The sequence below is a fragment of the Puma concolor genome, chromosome B2 (genome assembly GCF_028749965.1).
Source record: "Puma concolor isolate L17-30 chromosome B2, mPumCon1.1.hap2, whole genome shotgun sequence".
Lineage (NCBI taxonomy): Eukaryota > Metazoa > Chordata > Mammalia > Carnivora > Felidae > Puma > Puma concolor.
Window position 1 is genome coordinate 72,232,853 of NC_141671.1, and position 8,370 is coordinate 72,241,222.

Here is an 8,370-nt window from a genome sequence, read left to right on the forward strand (position 1 = left end):
TGATCTTAAGACTGAGATGTATAACAGCAAGTACATGGCATTGCTATTGCACTGCACATTATCTACAGATGATCATAAACCAAGACTGTTACTTAGCACAGGCTTCCATTTCTCACCATAGAGTTATACAGGTCCTAGCGTTCTTCCTTTGATATATCTTGATACTCATATACCAGTATTTCTTCCCTATAGCACGCTCTAGAATGTAGTTTACATCCCCACCCACTTTCTTAAGTGGCACTGAAACAACTTTATCTATCTCCTCTATATTGTGTCCTTGGCAGGAGGGAGTGTAAAAGCTAAGAAGAAAAGTTTTAGATTGCAACACCTGTGTTCAAATCCAGACTTTACTACTAGAATGTAAGCTTCTTTAGAATGAAGATCTTGTCTTGTTCACAGCTGCATTCTCAGACCCAGCATAGTATCAGGGCCAACACAGAGCAGGCTCTCAAATATCCGCTGTGTGAATTTACCAGAGGTGTAAACTTAGCCAGGCACTTTAATCTCTCTAAGCTTCTCTTTCCTCACCAATGAAATGAGGCTAAATATCTACGTTGCAGTGTTACTATAAGGGTTAAAGCTGATAAATACAAGACCACGAGAATAATACCCAGCACCACAGCTGTCACTCAGTAAATGGTTGCTATTATAGCAACTGCATTCTTTGATTACTATCAACCCAATTAAAAGTTGGCTCTTCCAAGTCTTCCATTAAGATGAATTTAAAGAGTCATATTAAAAACAAAGTTATCACGAAAACAGTTTAAGATAGGTTTTTATTTCCAAAAAACAAAGCTAAATAAATTCCATTGTAGCTTTTATTTATCCAGTGGGATAGGAAAATACTGTGGGGGTTCAACATCAAGAAAAAAATTGTTTATACTCAATAAACAATTATATTTGTAGATTTTTCTTAGCTGTATCTTTATTATAATTTGGTTCCATTATATTTGGTAAAGTTTTCTACTTAGCATGAAATACCTAAAAACAAATTTTAAGTTACCAAATAGTTTTTAGAATTTACATGATTTTTTAAAGATGTTGCTTTAAAAAAAAAAAGCCTATAAAATGGGCAATGCTACAATTCTGTACAGCAATGAAGAGAAAGAAATCCTTCAAAGATTGGACTGGCTTATGTATGACATCCTATGTCCTTAAGACTAACGGTATCAAATTCAGTTGTCAGCTGACAGAGCTGAATTTCTGACATGTGGCATATACTAGAGTCTCACAATGAATTCCTCAGGGGACCTGTGCCACAAAGCCTGCTAGAATCAGCCTACCCCAAACTTAATCCTGAAAAAAATTTTTTTTCTGAACCCTCTTTTTAAAAAATTTTTTAAAATGTTTTATTTATTTTTGAGACAGAGAGCATGAGCAGGGGAGGGGCAGAGAGAGAGGGAGACACAGAATCCGAAACAGGCTCCAGGCTCTGAGCTGTCAGCACAGAGCCCGACGCGGGTCTTGAAATCACAGACCACGAGATCATGACCTAAGCCGAAGTCAGACGCTCAACCGACTGAGCCACCCAGGCGCCCCTGAACCCCCTTTTAAAAAATCTTCCAGAAAGCAGCAAATTTTAATTGCTGTTTTCTGGAAGAAAGAAAAAATTTCCAATTAGGATATCTGAAACAGACCCACTATATTCTAAGCACCTTTGTAAAAGGAACTACTATTAAATATACAAGTTTTCTGAATATTACCGACAAAATTTAGGATTCTATTCAGTTACATGGTAAAGAATACATTTTTTGGAGCAGCAATTTACCTTATTTTAAGTATCAGTGTTCTTACTTAACAGTTAATTTTTAGTTCAATGTAAATAAATAAGACCTGGAAAAATAGTTTATAATTTAGGATGCTGTACTTCATATCCCATAATTATTGTTATGTCCTCCTCAGGAATGTAGGTCGAGGATATCCTAATTCTGTCTGACATGTTGATGAGAACTTGATAGCGAGGAATTCTTTTCACTGGCCTAAAAATATAAAAACATGAATTAAGAAGTCAAAAATGGGAGTTAATATATTATCTATATTACAAAATTGTGTAGGAGGCAAATGCTTTACTATTCATTCCTCAAAAAACCCACTGTATAAATTAGTTTAAAATAACATTTAATATTTTTATGCATATTGTATTTACAGCCAAATGGCTCCTACCAATAATCTAATGTGGTTTAAATTACTTTACATGTTCAGTTTTGTTTCAAAGACCAGATGGGGCACCTGGGTGGCTCAGTCGGTTGAGAGTCCGACTTTGGCTCAGGTCAGGATCTCGCAGTTCGTGAGTTCGAGCCCCGCGTTGGGCTCTGTGCTGACAGCTCAGAGCCTAGAGCCTGTTTCAGATTCTGTGTCTCCCTCTCTCTGCCCCTTCCCCGCTCATGCTCTGTCTCTGTCTCTCAAAAATGAATAAACATTTTTAAAAAATTAAAAAAAAAAAAGACTAGGATTCACAGTGGCTAATCCAAGTCAAACTGTTCTCGGGGTGAGGTAATATATTTTTCAAGAGGGATGATTTGTGCTATTTTATTAAAAGAATAATACCCTTGGGGCGCCTGGGTGGCTCAGTCGGTTAAGCATCTGACTTTGGCTCAGGTCATGATCTCGTGGTTCATGGGTTTGAGCCCCGCGTCGGGCTCTGTGCTGCCAGCTCAGAGCCTGGAGCCTGCTTCAGATTCTGTGTCTCCCTCTCTTTCTGCCCCTCCCTTGCTCGTGCTCTGTTGTCTCCCTCTCTCTCTTTCAAAAAATAAAAAATTTTTAAAAAAAGAATACCCTTTTATAACTTGTCTATCAGGAGGGTATTTATGTTTCAGCCACTCTTCTGCTGGAGATCTGGCTTCAATATCTCGACCAACAATTACTCCCAGATAGCCATGGTGATTGTGGATGATCACCAATCCCACCTCAAAATAGTGTCCAGCCTATCTTAGTTTCCATACTAAGGGATGAAAAGCCCAGGTGGCAGGAGAAAGTGCTAGCCGAAATGATCCTGAAACCAGTAAGTGATCCCTAAATTTAAAATAAAAAATCCTCCAAATATCATGCTACTTACCATCTGGTTGGTGGTGGAATGTGTGTGTGTGTGTCTATTTTTTAAAATATGAAGATTGTATCACTTATCCTCTGCTTCCCTTCTGCAAACAACTTTGAGCAAAGAGTTAAAAACAGATAAATAGTGCCAACACTTCATACATACATCAGGTTTACACTGATCACGTTAATTACATACTTATGTTTTATCTGTCTCTATATAAGACTATGAACTCCTTAAGATCTGGGCTATATCTTAAACATTTCTTTTCCCACTATCTGGCTAATAACAGGCTAAGAAGAGGAAAAGCTGGCTGTCAGATCTTTTGTTTTATTCCCTATCAGAGGGATAGCGTTTGTAGAAGAGTACAATGCTGGTACACATAGAAGTAGGGAAGGAAAATGCAAAGCACTGGTTCTACAACGTATGTTCAGAATGCCCATTTTATCTCTAAATGGGTATGCTTTTATTTCTCTAAAGTTTAGCTTTCTCAGAAAATAAGTCTGTGGCTATGCAAAAACATATTTTGTTGTCTAAACTAATCTCTTAAATTATTTCAGAACCTATATTCACTTTAAGCTTACAGATCTAAGCTATAGGCTCTAAGTGTCCACCTCTGCCCTTTAGCCACCTGCACAACTGAGCCATTATCACTTGTGCCACACATGCCTCACCAGTAGAACAAAATACACTGCTCACGGAAAGTTGCTTTTGAAATTCTGACTGCAACCACTATGAAAGTGCATCTAATAAATTAAGTTAACTTTTAATAAACAGATGCTTAAATTGAATTTGTTTCCATTAGCATTAAATTTTACTTTCAAAGCTTATTTTAGAAACCCATATTTGTATTTAATAGCAATAACACATTTGTAGTTCATACAAAAAGGTTTGTTTTCGTTTTATTGAATCAGTCACATTTACTGTAATTCATTTAAAAAGAATTGGTACAACAATTCAAATATATCACCTCTAGCCCAAGTAAATAGCATCAAAAGAAAATTTTTCTTAGTTTATGCTAAATTAATCATGGAAAGTCTAAGATATTCTATATTGGAGTGGGGTTAAGGTATAATTAATGCTGAATGTCAACCAAATAAAATACAAAATTATTTTTAATATATCAAGTGTTTCACCAGCTCAATACTAAAGTAAGCATAGATTTCTTTTTCATCATCATTGTACCTATTTCTAAAATTATAAAGATGCAGTGATTACAAACTGATGTGTCTCTACAAAGAAGCCAATATGAATATGCAGTAGAAACCTTTAAAAAATGTACTTGCAAACCATAGAGGTCAGCATGTATTTGAGGAATGACTATATTGGTTTCATTCTGTAGGAATGTTGAGATTTCATAGTACACCAAAATGTTACTACTCTTAAACATTACATTCATTTAAAACATTCAATTGTTTACTACTTCATTTGAATAATAATTATCTCATGACTATTAAATTCAACACAGTGGAAATGTTTTATGTAAATGTTTAGACACTTCATTAACAAATATTAACTAATGATTTTTCATATTATTTGGGAATAACTCTGGAAACATAACACTGCAACAACCACACAACTGAACAACTATGAGAACACCTGCAGCTCTGAGATTTGTACAGATTCCAGCCACTTACCCCACCCACCACAGCAGCCCTGATGGCAGGAATAGTAGAAACCCCAGCAGTATCCACGCAGCCACCCAACTACTCTTTTGCTATGTGTGAACAAGTGTGTTCAGAAAGGGAACATGGGAGTTGGGAGAATAATGAACTTTTTTGAAACACAGTATGGCATGATAGGGGTAATACCACTTCCAGAGGTAAAAATGGAGGTTGTACTTTCTTTGCTTAGTTTTCAGTCCACTACTTATCAGAACTATTATTTACACTTAAAAATTTTTTTAACGTTTATTCACTTTTGAGAAACAGAGAGAGTGTGAGCGGGGGAGGGGCAGAGAGAAGGAGACAGGATCAGAAGCAGTCTCCAGGCTTCCAGTTGTCAACACAGAGCCTAACCTGGGGCTCGAACACATGGACTGCGAATCATAAACTAAGCCAAAGTTGGACGCTTAACCAACTAAGCCACCCAGGCACCCCATATTCACGCTTTTTGAACACCTGTAGATAAATGCAATGCACCTATATACCTAAGTGAGTATGCAGACCTGAAAGAAAATGTAAATCTAAAGAATTTTTAAAAATCATGATCAGGATTACGGAATGTAGTGTCACTGTAATGCTACACTTGCAACATATGATAAAGGGGCAAAAACTAAAAATGCTTGAAATTAATAAAAAAAATAAAGAGAAATCACTAAAATTTTAAGTATTTGCTTTAAAAAAAAAAAAAAAGAATTCTCAATACCATTCTCATTCTCCCCTTCTTATCCTGTCTCACAAAGTGCTATTTCCCATGAATGTTCCCTGTCTAGTCATAGGAAGGATAAACAGCCTAAAAGCTTGCACGTAAGTGCCCTTAACTGAATCAGCCACATCACAAATAAGGCCAGACATCTTTTAGTTTTTGCCACTGAGAACTCAAATGTATTATGATGGAGAGGTTTTCATGACTAATTTGGAAAAAAGTGGATTATGTGTTTGAAACTATTTATCAAGTCTTTAATAATAGTGATGGAAACTAAGGAATATTGGTTTACCTAGAGCATAGTTCCTTTTTCATAATCTATCCCCATTTCTAGCCAAGCCTAAAATAATCTGGGACAAATGGAATAAATATCAAGTTACCTAATTATTGCTTACAGTTTTTCTCATTCTTCTTCTTAAATAAGAATAAAATCAGCACAAAAATGTCAAAAATTTTATTTTTATTTTCAAGGTTTGCAATGAACTTTGGATAAATCTTCTTAAATTTGTAGTGCCTATTAAACTATTCTGTTTACTGATGCCTGTGGTCAGTGATACCCCTTGGCCCATAATTATTTTTGGACCACTCTTCATTCCCTAGTGGTCGTGATGCTTTTAAATTCATGGATTTACACTATTATCTGAAAAGTTATATAAACACTTTGTGTATGTATAGAGCTAGACAGACATATAAATCTTCAAAATAAAAGCATTACTCTTTTACCACATCTGCCATTACTCCTAACACTACAGTTGAAAGAAAATGAATCTGCCTCCTCTTTTTTAAAAGGAAGTAATTATCCTTACTCTTAGTTCTCTTCCCTTTAAAATATTTATGCAGAAAAACATGGATTTAGTAAGTATTAAGTAGATGACTAGAAACTAGGTAAATCTTCCACATGGTCAGAAAAGACCTTTCCTAACTTCCTTTATTTTATACACAAAATCTTCATTCAAAATATATCTTGGAAAGGGTATGTGCAAGTCAAGAATCAGATTAGGACTCAAAGGTAAAATGTGAAAGCAGATTTATATCACATAAACGTATACTACTTTATCTTTAGTAACCAGTCTTTCATATGAGTCATCCATGCTTTCATTCTTTGGTATGCCCATCTAAAACCATTCCAAAAATCAGAAAGCACTAAAAATAAATAAAATGCTTAAAATATGCATATTAATATATAGCAAATGATGCTGCTTGTTACATAATGTCTAGCTGTCATCTGAGTAAGGACTTGTCTTTTTTTTTTTTTTTCTTCTAGAGAAACAGACAGTGGGGAGAGGGACAAAGGGCCAGAGGGAGTGAGAGAAAATCTTAAGTAGGCTCCACACTAAGTACAGAGCCCAGTACATGGGGTTCAATCCCACAACCCTGGGATCAGGACCTGAGCCAAAATCAAGAGTCAGACACTCAACTGACTGAGCCACCCAGGCGCTCTGAGAGGGGACTTGCCTTTTATCCAACGACACTGAGTTGATCTGTGCGAAAGTTAAGAGAAGACAGATCTCTCTTGTAAAACAAGAGTATTAAAATACATAAACACACACACATTCTGTATCATGACCAGTAAATTTTCTCTTTTTCATGAAATAAGGTGTCAGAACTTCAGATTATTGTATCACAAGAATATAATCTATAAATCAGAAAAGCATAATCTGGCTACATAACATTTTTCTGCGTTTCTGTAATAATTTTATTTTTCCTTACAGTCAATTTCCTTTTCCCACAAAGGCTCTTTTTCTCGTTTTGTACATGCTTATTTTTTTGTTACATGTTTAAAAGGACTATAAATCAGATAAAGTTTATTGTTCAGAAAAAACTTTTTGGAGCATATTTGTTTTTAGAAAGTGAAATACATCTTATAGGGCAATGAGTCACCTCTGGAATACTTTGGAGCTTTTTTGGGGTCAAAATTGGTCTAGTCTAATGGTAAAAAGAATTCTAAAACCCTATATACCAATATTTAGCATTGATATGTGATTTTATAATAATATTTTGCTACTGTTCTCTAATGTCCCAAGAACATATAAAACTGCAAACAAAATAATGGAGGCTGAGGGTAAAATCCAGATTTGGGGCAGCCAAGAAACTTACCACATCCTCTACCTCAGCCCTCAACGACATGACATGTGATGTCTGTCTGAAATAGCAAGAGTAACTTGGGTATTTCTCTCCCCCAAAGGATAAGACAAATATACACCAATAAATTGCTGAAAGTAAGATTTTTGTGTATGGCAGAATAAACTACTCTCAGGTATATGGAAGGATGAATATTCTTTTTTTCTGAATATGATTTATTTTCCAACTACATAGGGAAATGACAGATGAAATAGATAAAGACAAATTAAGATCACTTTTCCATTATCCTCACAGTCTTGCTTCATCTTCCTGGAGATAAAGCTAAAAAGTAAACATTTTTCAGAAACTACACTTAGTCAACTAAGGTTATTAAGTGACCTTATTTCTCTCCAAAATTGTCTGAGCCCCCATTTCCCCATCAGTGCTCAAGCTAGTGTTTTTTTTTCAAGCTAGGTTTTACGAGATTTGAAGAAGAGTTCCTCTTTGTTCTTAAAGCTAACTGAAATTTTTAAGTAGTCAAATCACTCAAATATTGTTGAAAAGTATTCTACTAATCTAAACAAATAGATTTAGTGTTAAAATTTACTACACCATCCTCTTCTGCCCTCATGTAAAAGGAGGGACGATTTAATTACAAAGCTTCCACTACAAAAGGACAATGCATACTGATCTTGGATTAGTTTAGTTTACTTTTGTTTTCAAATATTTACACTAGGATGATTATATCAATGTGTTAGGAGGTTTCTATTCCTGAACTTTTTCAACATAAATAGTAAGATGTGCACTTTTTAGTTTGTTTATTTACTTTGAGAGAAAGAGCACAGCAAGTGCAGAAGGAGATTTGGAAGGGCAGAGAGAGAAGGAGAGAGAGAATCCCAAGCAGGCTC